The sequence below is a fragment of the Capricornis sumatraensis genome, chromosome 3, assembly GCF_032405125.1.
Source record: "Capricornis sumatraensis isolate serow.1 chromosome 3, serow.2, whole genome shotgun sequence".
NCBI lineage: Eukaryota > Metazoa > Chordata > Mammalia > Artiodactyla > Bovidae > Capricornis > Capricornis sumatraensis.
The window spans coordinates 88,432,574-88,453,845 of NC_091071.1; positions in this window are offsets into that span (position 1 = coordinate 88,432,574).

Consider the following 21,272-nt stretch of genomic DNA (forward strand, 5'->3'; position numbering starts at 1 on the left):
GAAACCATTCTTAGCTGCAAGATACATAAAAAACAGAAGCAAGGCAGTTTGGACCCATGTGCCATAGTTTGCCAACACTGTCTCCAAAGTATGTGTTTTTTAGTACTTATTTAACTTTCAAGCTAAATATTCTCTCAATGACAGTGCCGGCAAAAGTATGATAAAAATGACAATCTTATATGGAATTACTCTAAGAGGCTACTAGTGGGAAGGAGCTGAAATTTAAGATAATAATAACATTTACAGAGAAGAGAATGAGACATTTATGTCATCATGTAAATGTATATAACAAAAGATAATCTTTACTTAATTAACATAAATTGCAGACTGAGCAAATTACTAATTCAGTGTAAATGAGCTGGCTGTATAACTGGTTACTTGACATCAGTTATTTTGCACATGTTTAATTCCATTTTATTTTTGTTAAGAATTAAACACAAAATTTAATGTTTTTAAGCAAATCTCTAGAGAAACCATTGGCTTCTTAAAAATTGTAATAAAAAGGTAAAATAACCATAAGTGAAAGAACTCTAAATAAATGCCAGTTATTCAAATTTTAATTACCCAAAATGGGGACATGTCTTCTGAAGTATATATTTCATTAAAATTTATCTTGTTTACCCAAATTTTCAATTTGTTGTTGTTATTGTTCTGTCACTCAGTCATGTCCGACTCTTTGCAACCCCATGGACTGCAGCATGCCAGGCTTCCCTGCCTTTCACCATTTCCCAGAGTTTGCTCAAAGTCATGTCCATTGAATCAGTGATGCCATCCAACCGTCTCATCCTCTGTTGTCCCATTCTCTTCCTGCCTTCAATCTTTCTCAGCATCAGGGTCTTTCCCAATGAGTCAGCTTTTCACATCAGGTACCCAACCTATTGGAGCTTCAGCTTCCGCATCAGTTCTTTCAGTGAATATTCAGGACTGATTTCCTTTAAGATTGATTACTTTGATTTCCTTGCTGTTCAAGGGACTCTCAGAGTCTTCTCCAACACCACAGTTTGAAGGCATCTTTTCTTCAGTGCTCAGCCTTTTTGATTGTCTAGCTTTCACATCCATACATAACTACTAGAAAAACAGTAGCTTTGACTGTACAGACCCTTGTAGCCAAAGTAATGTCTCTGCTTTTTAATATGCTGTCTAGGTTTGTCACTGATTTTCTTCCAAGGAGCAAAGGTCTTTTAATTTCATGGCTGTAGTCACTGTCCATGGTGATTTTGGAGCCCAATAAAATAAAGCCTGTCACTGTTTCCACTGTTTCCCCATCTATTTGCCATGAAGTGATGGGACTGGATGCCATCTTTGTTTTTTGAATTTTGAGTTTTAAGCCAGGTTTTTCATTCTTCTCTTTCACCTTCAAGAGGCTCTTTAGTTCCTCTTCATTTTCTGCCATTAGGGTGATGTCATCTGCATATCTGAGGTTGTTGCTACTTTAATCCTATTCCCAGAAAAAGCTAGAATCATAGAACACTTTATCTCTCCTAATATATTTTTGTCATATATTTTTCTGCATTTTATAAGACCAGAAGTTTTTATTATGACTGTTTATATAGTAAATACTCATTTATATTTGCCCAAATGTTTAAATCTCATTTCTTTCACCACAATCTACATCTTCAATTGGGATCATTTTTTTTTTCTACCCAAAGAATTTCCTATACCAGGAGCCCCCAACTTCTGAACCATGGCAGCAGTCCATGGCCTGTTAGGAACAGCATGGATGAGTGCTGGGCGAGAGAGCAAAGCTTCTGTATTTATAGCCGCTCTCCATTGCTCACATAACCGCCTTCTGTCCAATCAGCAGGGGCATTAGAGTCATAGGAGTACAAACCCTTCTGGGAACCCAACATGTGAGGGATCTAAGTTGCGTGCTCCTTATGAGAAACTAATGCATGATGATCTGGGGTGGAGCTAAGGTAGTGACGCTAGCGCTGGGGAGTGGCTGCAAATTCAGATTATCATTAGCAGAGAAGTTTGCCTGCACAGGGACCATAATAAACCAACTGCTTGCTGACTCATTTCAAAACCCTATCAGTGAGTGGCAAATGACAATTAAGCTGCACCTCATTGCAGGTTTTATAGTGGAAAGTGAGTTGATGTGATTCAATTGTACAGCTACAGTACAACAGAGTAATTGTACACCTAGTGGCAGGCTTTAAGTTAGAACCCAACTCTTATTTCAGTCTATGCGTGACCTGCCCATTACTTTACTTATCACTTCTGTCTGAGCCTCCTTCCTGCACTGTGCACTTGTCTCAGTCACAGTTTTAGTAAGCCCACAAGCTAATCCTAGCCCAAATGAGCAAAAAACAAGTGTCACTGAAGAGCTTCTTTGAAAACAGAGAAAGGCCTGATGATGAGACTCTAAGTAGAAGACTCTAAGACTGCCAACAAAAAGAAAGCTGCAGTTAAAAGAAAATATTGAGAGTCCTACTTAAATTACAACAGGGTTCACTGTACAGGTGATTCACATTCTCCAAGTCTGCTTTGTATAATACATGGTGACCAGCTACCCAGTGAAGCCATGAAACCTTCAAAACTCCTTTGTCACATGGAGATCAAGCATCCTGCATTAAAAGACAAGCCTTTGGAGTTTTTCAACATAAAAAAGTGTAAGAAAAGAACAGAAGCAAGTATTGAAGGCCACCACTTCATCAAAAGTGTCTGCACCAAGAGCATCATTTTTAGTGGTTAACTGCATTGCTAAAACTAAGCCCTTTCTTACCTGAAGAGTTGATTCTGCCTGCTCCTAAGGCCTTTTATCATGAACTTTGAGGAGAGGCTGCAGTTCAAAAGGTGGCACGTGTTGCTCTTTTACTTAGCATCATAACTAGATAAATTGATGAAATAGCAGAGGATATTGAGGCACAATTGTCAGAGAGGATTAATGAGTCACCATGGCATGTAATCAGGTTGATGAGTCTACTGATGTCGATAAGAAGGCAACAATGCTTGTTTTTGTGTGATATATTTTTCAGGAGGATGTGCAGGAGGATATATTTTGTTCACTTTTGTTGACGACCAACACTATTCAAATCTTTGAATGATTACATATTAGGAAAATGGAATTGGTCACTTTGTGTTGGTATATGCAGGGACATAAAGGCTGCCATGACCGGTTAACTTTCTGGTTTCTCTACTTGGGTCAAAGAGGTCACTTCTGAATGTGAGTCTACACACTGTCATTCATAGAGAAATCCTGGCTTGTCGAAAAATGTCACCTGAACTTAACATTGCTCAGGATGTGATTAAAATTATTGACCACATTAAAGTACATGGCCTTAACTAATGTCTGTGCACACAGCTCTGTGAGGAGACGGACGCAGAGCACACATCTCTTATACACAGAAGTGAGGTGGCTTTCTAAAGGTAGACCACTGGCCACAGTTTTAAAGTTATGAGAGCCACCCCAGAGATTTATTTTAGAAAAACATTCACCACTGGCAGCACATTTCAGTGACACAGAATAGGTCAAAAAGCTTGCTTACTCGTGTGACATAGTCAACCTGTTCAATGAACTCAATCTGTCACTTCAGGGGAGAACAACCACTGTGTTCAAGTCAGCAGATAAAGTGGCTGCAGTCACAGTCAAACTAGAATCATGGGGGTGATGAGTGAACACTGGGATTTTTTTTTTATGTTTCAAACGTTAGCAAAGAGACTGAGCCAGGGCCTTCCTTCTCTCAGCTGATACATCTATCAGATGTATCACAACTCATCTATCACAACTTTCAAAAGAGCCTGGGCACTACTTCCCAACCACAAAAGACCCCCAAACTCAGAAGGAATGGATCTGCAACCCATATGTGAAAAAGCCAGGTGAATCAACTTTATCCTTGCTAGAAGGGGATCAACTGCTTGAGATCCCAAATGATGGTGGCCTTAAAAGTATGTTTAAGACAACTTCAAATCTCCATACATTCTGTCAAGGCAGAATATACTGAGATAGCCACAAAAGCACTGAAAAGTCCATTTCCATTTCCAACAGCCTATCTTTGTGAAGCAGGGTTTTCTGCGCTGACAGCAACCAGATGAATTTATGGAGTAGACTGGACGTAAGCAACACACTACAGCATCACTGTCTCCCATCACCCCCAGATGGGGTCAGCTTGTTGCCTGTAAAGAAGCTCAGGGCTCCCACTGATTCTGCATTATGGTGAGTTGTATATTTATTTCATTATATATCCCAATGAAATAATAATAGAAATAAAGTACACAATAAATGTAATGCACTTGAATAATCCCAAAACCATTCCCCGTACCATTTGTGGAAAAATTGTCTTCTGCAAAGCCCATCCCTGGTGCCCAAAAGATTGGGGATTGCTACCCTACAATGTTCCGTTTAGTGTAGATGTACTTGTGACCAATTCTTTCAGATTTTATTTGTCCAAAAATGTCTTTATTTACCCTAGTTATGGGAGCATGCTTTCACTGCATACGAATTTCTGGTTTGGTTGTTTTCTTTCAGTGCCTTGAACTTATTATTCCATTGTCTTTTCTGTTTCTGTTTAAAAGTTAGTTGCTGGCTCTCAGTCTAGTTTTTGCTCCTTTGAAAGCAATCTGTCTTCCTTTGTCTGCTTTCTCCACGTCCCTGGCTAATTTTTATTTTTTTTTCCTCTTTATCTTTTGTTTTCATATTTTTTTCTGGACTTGGCTGTGCATTTCTTTTGGTTTATCCTGTTTATAGAGTTTGTAAGAAGTTTTGAAATTTAAACTTATCTTTCATCAGTTTTTGGACAATTCTCAGCTATTACCTCTTCCAATATGTCCTTTCTTAGTCTCTTTACTTCTGGGATTCAATTATATATTGTTTTTTCCTTCACAAATCAACCGTTATGATTCTTACCCCTTCACCCACAATTTCCATCCTTTTGACTCTTTGTGCTTTATTCTTAATAGTTTCTTTTGTTCTAATGTGTTTAAATCTGAGTTTTAATTCCTGCTATTCATGTTTCATTTCTAAGATTCTATTTGGTAACATTTTCAAGTATTTTTTGTTTTATATCTCCAAAAACTTGTAATGTTATCTTTTACCTTCTTTTTTAAAGTATATTTTTGATAAATCTCATGGACTCTAGGGCTTGTTTCTGTTCTCTATTGTTTCTGCTGGTTCTCAATTATGTTGTCATGTTTCCTTGGGTAGCTGGTTATTTTTTTATTGTGTACTACACACTGTCCTTGAAAACATTTATAGAGGGGAGTTGATCAAGATAGTGAAGTAACAGAATGCTGAGTTCACCTTTCCCCATGAACACATCAAAAATACATCTATATGAAACAATTCTCACTGAAAACAAACTGGAGACTGATAGAAAGACTATACAACCAAGGCTATAGGAAAGATCCACATAGAGTCAGGCAGATATGGAAGAAGGAGACATAAAGAGAAGGAGGATTACACAGGTGCCGAGATGCTCCCTGGGAAGTGAACATCTCAGCCTAGGGTTTGACATTGGTAATGAGTCCCCTTAACTGGTTTGAAACCTGGTGCGTTTAATCGGAGGGCTGTAAGAAACCCAGGCTCTACTTATAAATGGTGCATACATGCTTGCTTACTCGCAAGAACAAGGAAGAGGAAGCAGATTGAAATAGCCTGAGACTTCTGCTGATGACCGCTCCAGCAAGCCTCCTAGCCCACTACAGCACCTGCTCCGGCCCCTGTAGCTCTGGAGCAGCTCTGCACTGGGGAAAAGGCTGCTGTTGCTAAGGAAGAATGCAGGTGGGGCGACAGAGTTGGCTCAAACTGGGCATGGCATCCAAAGAGGACCAGGCAAACTGGTGTTTGCAGAGGTGACAAACGCAGAGCAACCTCAAGCTATGGCTGGTGCACTGGGACAGGCAACGCACACCCTGGCCCACACTGAGAGCCCGCTCTGGCCCTTTTTGCTCCAGTGTTGCTTCTGTTGAGGTGAAGTTACCATTGCTGGGGAATGGGAGAGCACACAGTTAGAGGGAACAAAATCAGCTTGGACCTGAACCTCAGGGTTTCTGCTTTAGCACTTTGGAACATGACACTACTTTAACAGGGCAGTGACAGTCACTGAACATAGGAGAAGGCCTAGCTCACACCTGGCTCCGGCTCTAACCCCTTCATCTCCAGCATCACCTTCCACCAAGGTGAGAGCTGCCATCACACGAGGGGAAAACATGGCCAGTGCTCACTTCAAATCTAACTCTCCTACCAAGTAACCAGACACACAGAGACTGCACAGGGAAGTTCCCACACAAGGACAACCCTTTAAGACCTAGACAGGCAACTGTTTCACCCAGTTTCATGGGGACAGAGGAAATCAAGCAAAATGAGAAGACAGATGGATTTGCTTGAATTGAAAGAACAAGAGAAAACTCCTGAAAAAACAACTAAGGAAACAGATAAGCAATTATCAAATAAAGAGTTAAAAATATTCATAATAAAAGGGTTAACTGAACTAGGGAAAAGAATAGATGAACACAGCAATAATTTAAACTAGGAATAGAAAACTAAAAAACAAATAGAGCTGAAGAATACAATAATTGAAGTGAAAAACACTAAAATGAATTAAGTAAGACTAGCTGATACAGAACACAAAAGTGATCTGAAGATAGAATAATAGAAATCACCTAATCAGAATAGCAGAAACAAAAATTTTTAAAAAGAGAAGCATTTAAGGGACCTCTGGAATAATCAAGCATATTAACACTCACATTATAGGGGTCCCAGAAGGGGAAGGGGAAGAGAAAGTGACTAAAAATTACTTGATGACTATATAGCTGAAAACTTTCCAAATGTGAAGAAAACAGATATTCAGGTACAGAAAGCATACACAGTTCCAAACAAGATGAATCCAAAGAGGCATACACCAAGACATATCATAATTAAAATGGCAAAAGTTAAAGAGAGAATGGTAAACATCAGGAGAAAACAGAAGGCACATACAAGGAATTCCCCCATAAAGCTATCAACTGATTTTTCTGCAGAAGCTCTGAAAGCCAGAACAGAGTGACATGGTATATTTAAAGTGCTGAAAGGGAAAAAGGTGCCATCTAGGAAATCCTAACCAGCAAGATTATCATTTGGAGTTGAAGGAGAAATGAAGAACTTTTTTGGACAGGTGAAAACTAAAATTCATCAACACTAAACCAACACTAAGAGAAATGGTTAAAGGGTTTTAAGTGGAAAAGAAAAGCTACAACAGAGGTAAGAATTTATAGAGAAGGAAAAATACTGCTAGTACAGGCAAATATATAGTAAAGGCTATGGATCAACCACTTAAATAAAAGAGTATAAAGATTAAAATATAAAATTATAAAAGTCAACTATGACAGTTAAGAGATAAACATGATGACATGAAACAGAACATCAAAAACACCAAAAGTCAGGGAGGGGAGTAAAATATATAGATTATTTAGAATGTGTTTGAACTTAAATGATTTAATTTAAAACAAGTAGAATAATTATTGGTCAACATATATGAACCCCATGGTAACCACAAATCAAAAACCTACAACATATACATGAAACTAGAGGAACAAGGATATACCAGCAAAGAAAATCCCCAGATCACAAGGGAGGCTTGGTTGCTCTGTAGCATGTGGGATCATAGTTCCCTGACCAGGGATAGAACCCATATCCCCTGCATTGCAAGGCAGATTCTTAATTACTGCCACTCAGGAAGTTCTGGAAAAAGAAATTTAAAAAAAAATTCATTTACAATAGCATCAAAAATAAAATACTGAGGAATGAATTTAACACAAGAAGTGAAAAAAGAATTCTGAAATATACTCAAATATATTTGAAAGAAATTAAAGATTTGGAAAAATGAAAAGACAAGTCATGTTCATGGATGAGAAAATTAATATTGTTATGATAGCAACAATTTCCTAATTGACTCACAGAATTAATACAATTACTCTCAGAATCCAGAAGTGCTTTCTCTGTAGAAATTAACAAGCTGATCCTTAAGTTTATATGGAAACTCAAGAGATCCAGAATAGCTAAAGCAATACTGAAAAAGAAAGATGAAGAAGACTCACTTCTCACTGCAAAACTTATTAAAAATAACAGTAATCAACAGTATGGTGCTGACCTAAAGACCAATATATAGATCAATGAAACAGAATTGAGAATCCAAAAATAAACCCTGACATTTATACTTATTTCCTGCAAGTGTGTCAAAACAATTCAGGTGAGAAAGAAGACTCTTTTCAGGAAATGGTGCTAGATAACTGGATAGCCATATCCAAAAGAATTATTTGAACCCTTCCCTCAAATTCACTTAAATTTGAGTAAATTAACTCAAAATTGATTAAAGACCAAATATACAAGCTAAAATAATAAAATATTAGAAAAAATAAGATTAAGTCTTCATGACCTTGGATTTACCACTGTTGTTTTAGATATGACATCAAAAGCACAAGCAACAATAACAAAATATCCGAATTGAACTTCACCAAAATTAAAAAACATTTGTGTGTTAAATGATACAATCAAGAAAGTGAAAAAACAATTCATAAAATGAGGGGAAAATATTAGTAATTCATATACTGGATAAAGACTTGTCTCTAGAATATATAAAGTATACCTAACCCTCAATAATAAAAGATAAATAACAAATTTTAAAAATGGGCAAAAGATCTGAATAGATATATCTCCAAAGAAGATATACAAAAGGCCAATAAGCATACAAAAGGATGCTTAACATCATTAATCACCAAGGAAATGAAAATCGAAACAATAAGATACCAATTGACACCTAGTTGAAAGGCTGTAATCAAAGAGATAGCTAATGGAAAATGTTCATAAGGATATGGAGAAATCAGAACCCTTATAAACCACTGATGGGAAAATAAAATAGTGTGGTTACTTTGGAAAATAATCTGATAATTCCACAAAATTTAAACATGGAGCAATTCCACTTCTGAATATACCACCAAGAAAAATGAAAACATATATCCACAGAAAAATGTGAATATTTATAGCAGTATTGTTTACAATAGCCAAAAGGTGGAAATGACCCAAATGTCCATTAAATAATGAATAGATAAACAACATGTGGTATATCTATACAATGGAACATAAAGAATATTACTTGGCCACAAAAAGAATACTAACTGAAAAAAGTCAGTCCTTTACTTATGCTAAGTAAAAGAAGCCAGTTGTAAAGGACTATGTATGATTTCATTTACATGAAATATCCAGTATTGTCAAATCTATAGAGGCAAAAAGAGGATTAGTGGTTGCCTAGGGTAAGGGTGTGGGGTGGGAAGATTGAGGGGTAATAGCTAAAGAGGACAAGGTTTCCTTTTTGGGCAGTGAAAATATTCTAAAATTGATTCTGATAATGATTGTGTATATCTGTGATATATGAAAAACCACTGAATTATATACTTCACTTTAAACTGGTGAACTGTATGTGACTGTATCTTAATAAAACTGCTACCAAAAATTTTAGATGTTCAATGTGGAAAGCTCAGGTCACCACTTTTGTTCAGAAAGTGACAATGGTAATGTCTTGAAAATTAGTCTAAATAAGGCAAAAACCTAGAAAACCAAGGTGAGGAGAATCTGCACTTTTCTGAGATTGCACTTAAGGAAAGGAAATACACAAATATCAGTAAAAATTACTTTATTGCCCATAAACTTAGCAATGGAAAACAGGTCAGTGATTTTTGATGCTTATTTACAGTTAGTTTAGCTGAATGTATATCACATGACTCTTAAGCTAGAAAACAAGATATTCTCAGAAGTTTGGAAACATGATGTCTCTCTCATAACTATGGTCAAAACCAGATTGTCATAGGTGTGAACACTAAGAGACATCTTGGTAATGCATTTAGATGCTTTTCCAACATAGCTAAAAAACTAGCATAAAATACTGAAGCTTATTTTTTTCAGTATTATGACTTGCTATGGATAGGTCAAATCATAAGCCTTGTATTTTTTTTTTGAAATTTGAATCAGTTCTGATGAGATGGATGAAACTGGAGCCGATTATACAGAGTGAAGTAAGCCAGAAAGAAAAACACCAATACAGTATACTAACACATATATATGGAATTTAGAAAGATGGCAATGACGACCCTGTATGCAAGACAGGAAAAAAGACACAGCTGTGTATAACGGACTTTTGGACTCAGAGAGAGAGGGAGAGGGCGGGATGATTTGGGAGAATGGCATTCTATCATGTATACTATCATGTAAGAATTGAATCGCCAGTCTATGTCTGACGCAGGATACAGCATGATTGGGGCTGGTGCATGGGGATCACCCACAGAGATGTTATGGGGAGGGTGGTGGGAGGGGGTTTCATGTTTGGGAACACATGTAAGAATTAAAGATTTTAAAATTTAATAAAAAAAAATAAAATAAAATAAATGTGAGTGCTGCTTTGAAAATGATAGCATTTTAACTTTGCTTCATTGATGTATGTTATAAAATTAACATGGAGTTTTAGGAAGTCTTTTTATAAGATCTTGGTGTGAGTTTTCACATCCAACTGTGTGATGTAGGTTTGCTATTTAAAAATAAATTTGTAAAATGAAAATCAATTTACCTATCATTTAGAGGACCTAAGTAGATGTGAAAAAAGCAACTTTCTTTAGGAGCTTGAGGAACTTGGAGTCTATAACAAGATTTCTTGATCTATGAGGAGTAATCTCTTTCAAGGGATCTGAACCAAAAAAAGAATTTAAGGTCCTTAGTGTATCATGTATATGTGCCCCTAAAATCATTATCTAGTGCCCAAATTGTTTACTGCTTAATACAGAGTGCTTTATATCAGGAAGAGGTTTTTCCATAGAATAGGAATTTGGATAATTTTTGGCTAATGAAGCAAAGAGAGATACGAAGGCCTTCTTCAATGATGATGCAAAGAGGAAAACAAAGGAATGGAAAAGACTAGAGATCTCTTCCAGAAAACTGGAGATATCAAAGGAACATTTCATGCAAGGATGGGCATGATACAGGACAGAAACAGTAAGACTTAACAGAGGCAGAAGAGATTAAGAAGAGGTGGCAAGAATACACAGAAGAACTGTACAAAAAAAGTCTAATGACCTGGATAATCACGATGGTGTGGTCACTCATCTCAAGCCTGACATCCTGGAGTATGAAGTCAAGTGGGCCTTAAGAAGCATTAGTACCAATAAAACTAGTGGAAGTGATGGAGTTCCAGCTAAGCTCTTTAAAATACTAAAAGATGATAGTGATAAGTGCTATACGTAGTCAGTCAGTCAGTTCAGTCGCTCAGTTGTGTCTGACTCTTTGCCACCCCAAGGACTGCAGCACACCAGGCTTCCCTGTCTATCACCAACTTGCAGAGCCTACTCAAACTCATGTCCATCGTATTGGTGATGCCATCCAACCATCTCATCCTCTGTCATCCCCTTCTCCTCCCACCTTCAATCTATCCCAGCATCAGGGTCTTTTAAAATGAGTTAGTTCTTCGCATCAGGTGGCCAAAGTATTGGAGTTTCAGTTTCAGCATCAGTCCTTCCAATGAATATTCAGGATTGATTTCCTTTAGGATGAACTGGTTGGATCTCCTTGCTGTTCAAGGGACTCTCAAGAGTCTTCTCCAATACCACAGTTCAAAAACATCAATTCTTCGGCACTCAGCTTTCTTTTTAATCCAACCCTCACATCCATACATAACCATAGCTTTGACTAGATGGACCTTTGTTGGTAAAGTAATGTCTGCTTTTTAATATGCTCTCTAGGTTGGTTGAAGAAGGCAATGGCACCCCACTCCAGTACTTTTGCCTGGAAAATCCCACGGGCAGAGGAGCCTGGTAGGCTGCAATCCATGGGGTCATGAAGAGTCAGACACGACTGAGGAACTTCACTTTGACTTTTCACTTTCATGCACTGGAGAAGGAAATGGCAACCCACTCCAGTGTTCTTGCCTGGAGAATCCCAGGGATGGGGGAGCCTGGTGGGCTGCCGTCTCTGGGGTCGCACAGAGTCAGACATGACTGAAGCAACTTAGCAGCAGCAGCAGCAGCTAGGTTGGTCATAGCTTTTCTTCCAAGGAGCATGCATCTTTTAATTTCATGGTTGCAGTCACCATCTGCAGTGATTTTGGAGCCCCCCAAAATAAAATCTCTCACTGTTTCCATTGTTTGCCCATTTATTTGCCATGAAGTGATGAGACCAGATGCCATGATCTTAGTTTTCTGAACGTTGAGCTTTAAGCCAACTTTTTCCCTCTTCTCTTTCACTTTCATCAAAAGGCTCTTTAGTTCTTCTTTGCTTTCTGCCATAAGGGTGGTGTCATCTGCATATCTGAGGTTATTGATATTTCTCCATGCAATTTTGATTCCAGCTTGTGCTACATCCAGCCCGGCATTTCTCATGATATACTTTGCATATAAGTTAAATAAGCAGGGTGACAATATACAGCCTTGACATACTTCTCTTCCTATTTGGAACCAGTTCTAACTATTGCTTCTTGACATAGATTTCTCAGGAGGCAGGTCAGGTGGTCTGGTATTCCCATCTCTTTAAGAATTTTACAGTTTGTTGTGATCACTGCACTCAATATGTCAGCAAATTTGGAAAATCCAGCAGTGGCCACAGGACTGGAAAATATGGATTTTCATCCCAATTCCGAAGAAGGGCAATGGTAAAAAATGTTCAGACCAGCAGACAATTGTGCTCACCTTCCATGCTAGCAAGGTAATGCTCAAAATCCTTCAAGTTAGGCTTCAGCAGTACCTGAATCAAGAAGTTCTAGATGTAAAAGCCATTGCCAACATTCACTGGATCAGAGAGAAGCAAGGGAATTCCAGGAAAACAGTCAACTCAACTCCTGTTTCATTGACTGTTTGAATCCCTTTGTGTAGATCACAACAAACTGGAAAATTCGTAAAGAGATGCAAATACCGGACCATCCTACCTGTCTCCTGAGAAACCTGTACTCGGGTAAAGAAGCAAGTTAGAAACTTTCACGGAACAACTGACTGGTTCAAAATTAGGAAAGGAGGCAACAAGGCTATATATTGTCACCTTGCTTATCTAACTTATATGCAGAATACATCATGCAAAATGCTAAGCTGGATGAGTTACAAGCTGGAATCAAGATTGCAGGGGAAAACATTAACAATCTCAGATATGCAGATGATACCACTCTAACAGCGGAAAACGAAGAGGAACTAGAGTCTCTTGATGAGGGTGAAGGAGGAGATTTAAGCTGGCTTAAAACTCAACATTTAAAAAAACTGAAATCATGGCATCCAGTCCCATTACTCCACGGCAAACGAAAGGGGGAAAAGTGGAAGCAGTGACAGCTTTTCTCTTCTTGGGCTCCAAAAGCACTTCAGACAGTGACTGCAGCCATGAAATGACAAGACACTTGCTTCTTGGAAGGAAGATGAAAGTGAGTCACTCAGCTGTGTAGTCCATGGAATTCTCCAGGCTAGAATACTGGAGTGGGTAGCCTGTCCCTTCTCCAGGGATCTTACCAACCAAGGGATCAAACCCAGGTCTCTTGCATTGCAGGCAGATTCTTTACCAACTGAGCTATCAAGGCTATGACAAACCTAGACAGCATATTAAAAAAAAGTAAAGACATCACTTTGCTGGCAACGGTCCGCAGAGTTAAAGCTATGGCTTTTCCAATAGTCATGTATGGATGTGAGAGCTGGACCATAAAGAAAGCTGAGCAGATGCTTTCGAATTGTGGTGCTAGAGGACTCTTGAGAGTCCCTTGGACAGCAAGGTAATCAAGCCAGTCAATCCTAAAGGAAATCACCCCTGAATAATCATTGAAAGGACTGATGCTGAAACTGAAGCTCTAATACTTTGGCCACCTGATGCGATAAGCTGACTAGTTGGAAAAGACCCTGATTCTGGGAAAGATTGAAGGCAAAAGGGGAAGAGGACGGCAGAGGATGAGATGGTTGGATGACATCACCGATTCAATGGACATGAACTTGGGCAAACTCTGGGAAATGGTGAGGGACAGGGAGGGTTTCAGTCCATGGGATTGCAAAGAGTCAGACACGACTTGGTGACTGAACAACAACGACAATGAAGTCCAGGAATTATTCTCATTGAGAACACTGGTGTGCTGCATGATTAAACACAAAATATTATAAAGAAATTTGCACAAAAATAAAAGCCTGGAAATTCCTATTTCCTGGCAACTCACCTCTATTTTCTGAATAAAATTACTACTTAAATGTCTTTTAACTGAATACATACAGAATATTTTCATGGCAATTACTTGGAGAGACAAATTGGTACCTGAAATTAGGATTTGACAGTGCATGTGTGCTGAGTCACTTCAGTCGTTTCTGACTCTTTCTGACCCTACCGCAGGCTCCTCTGTCCTTGGGATTCTCCAGGCAAGAATACTAGAGTGGGTTGCCATGCCCTCCTGCAGGGGATCTTCCAGACCCACGGATCAAACTCACATCTACTCTGCAGGCAGATTCTTTACTGCTGAGCCACTTGGGAAGCCCAGGATTTAAAAGGAGGGCTGAGCAAACTGTGAAATTTGTGTTCCGCTGTAGTTGCCACACATACTTTCAGATTCCCTTTCCCTCTTTTTGTTGCTCAGGCTTCCCTGGTGGCTCAGTGGTAAAGAATCCACCTGCGAATGCAGGAAACATGGGTTCAATCCCTGGGCTGGAAGATCTCCTGGAGAAGTGAACAGCAGCCCACTCTCCGGTATTCTTGCCTGGGAAATCCCATGGACGGAGGAGTCTGAGATCTATAATCTATGGGGTCAAAAAGAGTTTGCCACAACTTAGCGGCTAAACACCACCACCACCAGGGTTCATGGCCTGCACCTCCTTTACCTCACATCCAGTTTAGATTTCGTGCTCTTTGTTTTGGAGAAGAACTGCTGATAAATGAATTCACATTAAGATGCCAGTGACCTGAAGTTTTCTATCCGGAAATCTTTGTATTTTTTAAAAAGCAGTCCCATGGGAAAAATAAAACTTCGAACTTATATGGGGAACAAATTTCAGGTAAAATCTTGGCACATAAGTTCTGCTTAAGAAGTTAAATAGTTCATTACATAATAAAAGAATCACGATTAAGCAATAAACCTAACTAATTAAATGTTTATCTTGACAAAGCTGTTAAGAAAATACTATCAGTCTAGAAATAAAGATAGCACAGAAATTTGGTTAAAAGTAAAAAGTTATCATGATATATTGCCAACAGTTTTTCCACTTAGCAATCAAGAACAGAGTGAAAACAGGGGACACAGCACTAAGTGATATGAGTTTCTTCCATTTATTCATTAGGAAGAGAAGAGAAGACAAAGTTGAATTTCTCATGAAAATCAGTTGAATCACAAGGAGTGGCTATGAAGAAAATATAAATTAGGTTAGTGACTTGTGTTTTCCAATCTAGTATGTGAAATGGTTTCACACTCAGGTTTTATTCCGAATGTCCACAATTACAAAAATGTTTTAACATCTTTTCGCATACTTATGAGCCGATTTAGATTCATCTTGGTGAAACTTCTTGCTCTTTCTGTGGGTCATCTGTCTATTGGAGCATTTTTGCTTCTCCTGTCTAGTCACGAGAATTCTTTAAACATTTTGAATTAATCCTTTTTTGGTTATATGTGTTGAAATTATCTTCTCCCAGTTTATGGTCTGTCTTTTCACTCTCCTAGTAGTGTCTTTTGATGAACAAAAGTTCTAAATTTGCATGTACTTGGTTCATTATCTTTTATATATTTCTCTGTTTTAAGAAATCTCTTCCCACTATAATGGTATAAAATATTATCAAATATTGTCTTCTAAAATTTTTATTGTATTGCTTTTTTATGAGGTCTGTAAACCATCATTTTTGTGTGTGTGATGAGAGGTAGGGGGTGTAATTTCATCTCCCTCCCTCTTTGATAAAATCAGGCATCAAATATCCATATTTGGGCTCTCAGTTCTGCCCATTGGCCTTTTTGCCTGTTGCTGTGCAAATACTACACCATTCTAAATACTATAATTTTATAAATCATTTTATAGTTGGTAGGTTAAAATGCTCCACTTTATTCATCTTCTTCAAGAGGGCTTTGGTTATTACCTATCTTTGCTCTTCCAATTTAAAGTTTCGGATTAGTTTGCTCAAATTCAACAAAAAAAGTACCCTTGAAATACTGATTGGAATTTTACTAAATCTACAGATCAGTCTTAGGAGAAAAGACATCACTACAATAATGAGTCTTTTATTAATTAACATAGCTTCTCTGTAATAGTTAAGGGTTTTTTCCGATAAGGTTTATAAATTATCTTATAGATTTTTTATGAACTATTTATTTTTTGCTGTGCTGGGTCTCTGTTGCTGTTTGTGGGCTTTCTCTAGTGAGGCAAACGGAGGCTGCTCTCTAGCTATGGTGCATGGGCTACTCATTGCAATGGTTTCTCTTGTTGCGGCCCTCAGGCTCTGAGGCATGTGGGCTCAGGAGTTGTGGCACACCAGCTTAGTTGCTCCACTGCATGTAGAATCTTCCTGGACCAGGGAGCAAACCCATGTCCCCTGCATTGGCAGGCAGATTCTTAACCACTGGACCACCAGGGAAGTCCTATCTTATAAATTTTTATTAATAACTATAATATTTATTGCTAGGTACTTAATATTTTTGATGCTGTTCTTGTGATTTTTTAAAAAAATTCTACAAAATATACTCTATTTATATTTTTATTCAGAAACAAAGAGCACATTAATGATCACAACATAAGTAACTGTTTTAACATTTAACTAGTTCTCTTGTTTTGTTGTTATACAGCTGCTAAGTGTCCGACTCTTTTGGGACCCCGTGGACTGTAGTCCACCAGGTTCTTCTGTCCATGGGATTCCGCAGGCGAGAATACTGGAGTGGGTTGCCATTTCCTTCTCCAGGGGTCTTCCCGACCCCGGGATCAAACCAATGTCTCCTGTATTGCAGGTGGATTCTTTGCTGCTGAGCCACCCGGGAAGCCCCAGTCATTTGTTGTTGTTGTTGTTGTTTTTAATAACTAAAGAACATTTATTTGTTTTTCACCAAGACTTTATCTTGAGGACGTAACTAAACTGCGCCTCCACTCCCCACCCTAATTTGAAGGAGGATGAGTACAGTGGATGTTATAAAGCAGGTATGAACAGTTTGAGGGACTGGAACCAACATTAACTGACAAAAACCAACTTTCATCTAAATCATCATAAAAATGTTCAAGTAAAAAAAAAGGGGGGGGGGCAAAGGGGTTTTCAGATTGAACAAGATCATCACATTTTATCTAATACATTCAATTGTGGCTAGGGTATACCAAAATGGAAACAGGATAACTATAATACAAAACTTCCACTACAGCACACTGCACACACCTGTGTTCCAAGCCACCCCCGTTCCCCTAATGCTTCCAAACTCATCTATTTCCCAGCCTGCTGGGCCTGTCGACGAAGGAGTACGTAGATCTTCTCTTTAATCCAATCTTTGCTTTAAGGCTGGTATGTCTGGGTATCAGCTCGGTAAACAAGGCAGCTGAGGTCTGCCAGGTCATCAATAAAATCAAACAACTGACTGATATCATATGTGATAGAGGGGCTGTTGGGATCCATTCTCTTCAGATGTTCTTCATACACTTTACAAACACCTTCCATACACTCATTCACAGATTCATAGTCAGCCTAAGTTCTGCCTTCTGGCCTCTTGGTAGGCTGTACCAGCAAGATGGTGTGAGACATCGCGCCAAAGTCTCCCGCTGCAGCCGATGCCGACTCCGCCCACGCCGCACACGAGCTTACCCGCAACGCCCTTATTTAGTTTTAATACAAATTAAAACCTGTCTATTATTAAAAAAAAAAAAAAAACAACTAGTGTTTAAATAATCCTACCAGTGATTCTTTCTCTGAGCAACATTATATATATATGTGTATATATAATACCAAACCTAAGATGTATACATATATATAATGAACTTTTAAGAATTCATTTTGAACCATTTGTTTATGGTTTATACAAATGCAATGTACTGATATTGATGTATTCAGCCATGTGCCATATTTTGAAATTATTTTTAGTAATTCATAGATTACTATGAGTTCTATTATTCTGGAGCAATCATATTACTTGCAAAATGGACTTTTTGTTTCTTCCTTTTCACCTCTATTCCTTTTCTTTATACTCTTCTGTGTTGTCTAGGACACTCAGTATACTGCTGAATGAAATAGCTATTGTGGATATCCTTGCCTTTGCCTGATATCAAGAGTAAGCTTTCATTGTTCCACAAATAAAATTTTGGTTTTATTTTATTTACATCCTTTATCAAATTTAGAAAGTCCTGTTTTTAGTTTTCTTAGAGTGTGATCACAAATAAATATTTTATCAAATACAGTTTCTGCATGTATGAAGATAACCATATGATTTTTTTCTCCTTTAAACTGTTAAAGTGGTAAATTAAACTATGTATTCCTGAAGTTAAACCCAGTTTTGTGAAGAAGCATTATTTTTTTTACCTGGATTTGATTTGCTAATAGTCTTACAATTTTTGCATTCCAATTCATAAACGATAATAACTAGTAAATTTTCTGCCTCACACTGCCTTTTAAGTTTTCTACATAGATTTGCTCTTCTGGCTTCTTTGGCTAAAGTTTAGGTCATTGATTTAAAACTTTTCTTCTTTTCAAATATAAACATTCAACATCACCAATTAGGTCAAAGTGGTTAACAATGTTCATAATCAGTATGTCTTTGCTGATTTTTTTTCCAATTGCCTTATCAGTTTGAGAGATCTCTTTGTGTTAAAATCTCCAGCTATAATTATGGATTTGTCTATTTCTCCCTTTAATTTTTTTCAACTTTTATTTATGAATTACACATGTTATATTATTTGATATTATTCCTGTTCTTTATATTTTTAACTCTTTTTTTCTTTCTGTTCTTCAGACTGAACAATTTCCATTTTCCTGTCTCCTAGTTCTTTAATTCTTTCCCCGTCATTTCCATTCTGCTTTAGGTTGACCCAATGAAATTTTTATCTCACATGTTGAATTCTTCAGTCCAGAATTTCTATTCTATTTATTTTTATAGTTTCTATTTCTCTGCTGATATTTCTTATCCTTTCATTCCAGTAACATCTTCCTTTACCTCACTGAGCATAGTACAATAGCTGCTTCAAAGTCTTTGGAATTTCCAACATGTATCTGGGATGCTCTATTGATTATCTTTTCTCTTACATTTCTTTGATACTTTGAATGTCAAGAAAATCTGGATTGTATCCTGGGGATTATCAGTGTTACACTGTGCAATTCAAGACTCTGGATTCTTTTGTATTTCTCCAGAGTGTGCTAAGGTTTTGTTATGGCAGGATACTAATGGGTTAGACTTAAACGGCAAGCTCTTTCTTGCCCAGAGTGGCTGGAATCTCAAATCTCAGTTCAGATCTTCTCTTTTAGGGGAACTGCTTGCAGTCTGCCGTACGTAGCTGTTGTTCAGAGGTCAGCCTTGAGCAGAGTTTATACACAGGCATTTGCCGTCCTCTCCTTAGGCTCTCTCTTTTATGGGATTTTTGTCTCACTTACTGAGTTGTCACACTGTGTACCCAGTACCCTGGGTTCTGTTCCCTGGCTGCTCAGGACAGAAGGCTGACTTTCTGTGAGAAAGTTCTGTGAAAGTTGCTCAGAGCATGCTTTATCTGCAGTTACCCCTGGAGCCAAGCTATTAAAAAGCAAAAAAATTACCCCAGGCTAGTCATGTTTTCCAAATTTTAATTTCTCTCTCAATGTTTGCTGCCTTTTGTTCATTCTGCAGAGCTCTCAGTAGCTAGTTTTTATATTCTGTTATTTGGTAGGAGTTTCAGTCTATTAGGAGTTTATTCCTCAGTGCTGGGAGAGAAACTTTTTCATGTCTTAAGTTACCAAATCATGTTTTAGGAAGAAATGTTAGCCAAAGTGACTCAAAATTTAGTGACAGCTGACATAGTAAAATATGCCCTGGCACCCCACTACAAATTTATTGATGAGGGTTAATAGGGCAATTATAGCAATGCCACAGCTGGCCAACCCCCTCACTATCTTTTTAGGGTTGTTCCTAAAGGCAAGGGCAACTGTGAACAAACTGGGGATGATTTTATCCTAAGCCTTTCAGATGTCCCTCACAACATAGCTTATTGTAAATCACTGACTTTCAGTATGGAGAACTAATTTCTTAGAGACAGCCCAGAAACTCTGGCTTTTTCATGATCGTCATGGTCACTTATGGATTTATAATGTTTCAGCAACAATCTCCCAGAGCAGACATCACTTTATTAGCGCTTTTTAGGTGGCAGAGTTCATTTACCTCAGAGACTCTTCAAAAGCATTCATCACTGTATTTTTGTTTTGAAAGATGGAAGGGTAAATTGCCTGAAGGCTGTACAAATCACTGTGGTTAATGTGTGGTAGGATAACCCGGGCCCCAGGGGTACAAATAGCATGTTAGAAAGCATCTAATGATACACTGTATAGGATGTTGGACATATATTTAAATATCAAACTTGTCAAAAATATTATTTTTTTCATTGTTCTCATGTTTACAAATGAAATCATCGCAGTGAAATTTGGCAAGCCTGAAGACGTTCCAAGACCCTTAAACTGGCCTGTACATCTTGTAATGGCAGCTATGGGAAGAGAGAATGCTCATGACTGTAAGAAAAAGTTGTGTCCTTTAGATCCCAAATCTTGTTGTTCTCTTTTCAACAGGTAGCTTCATGTCATGTTTAAGTATTTTAAAGGAGTGTTTCTCAAAATGTGGCCCAATAACCTCTTGCATTAAAATCTCCTATGATGTTGCTAAAAATGAGAATTCCTAACCTTGCTTTAGCCCTAGAGAATGAAAATCATGAGTAAGGAGGGTAGGAGAGATGGGCCCTTCAATTTGCATATTTGTCAAGCTCCCTGGGTGAATCTTACTCATCTGAAAGAGAACAACTACATTAGATTCTTAGAAAGATATTCTTGAGCATAAACGTGCCAGTAACATGACGTAACACATTCTGAGAATTTTTTCTTTTTATCTAGTACATTCCCTGAGCATCTCCTAACTATGGGAAGCCATGCTAGGTGCTGGTGGGATGAAAAAATGGATAAACCATAGAGGTTCCTTTCCTGCTTAGGGAAGAGCAGAGAGCCCAGAATAGCCTGATTGGGGAAAAAAGCCCTGAATGTTCTAACTGAAATGTGATTTGTAATGAATATGTCTTGTCTTAATGAGTTTTTCAAGTTGTCTGGATTACATATAAAAGAGAAATCAAATTAATGAGGGACCACATTATAGATCCATCTCAGAGACTGCTATAAAATCTGAGACCCACAAAAAGAA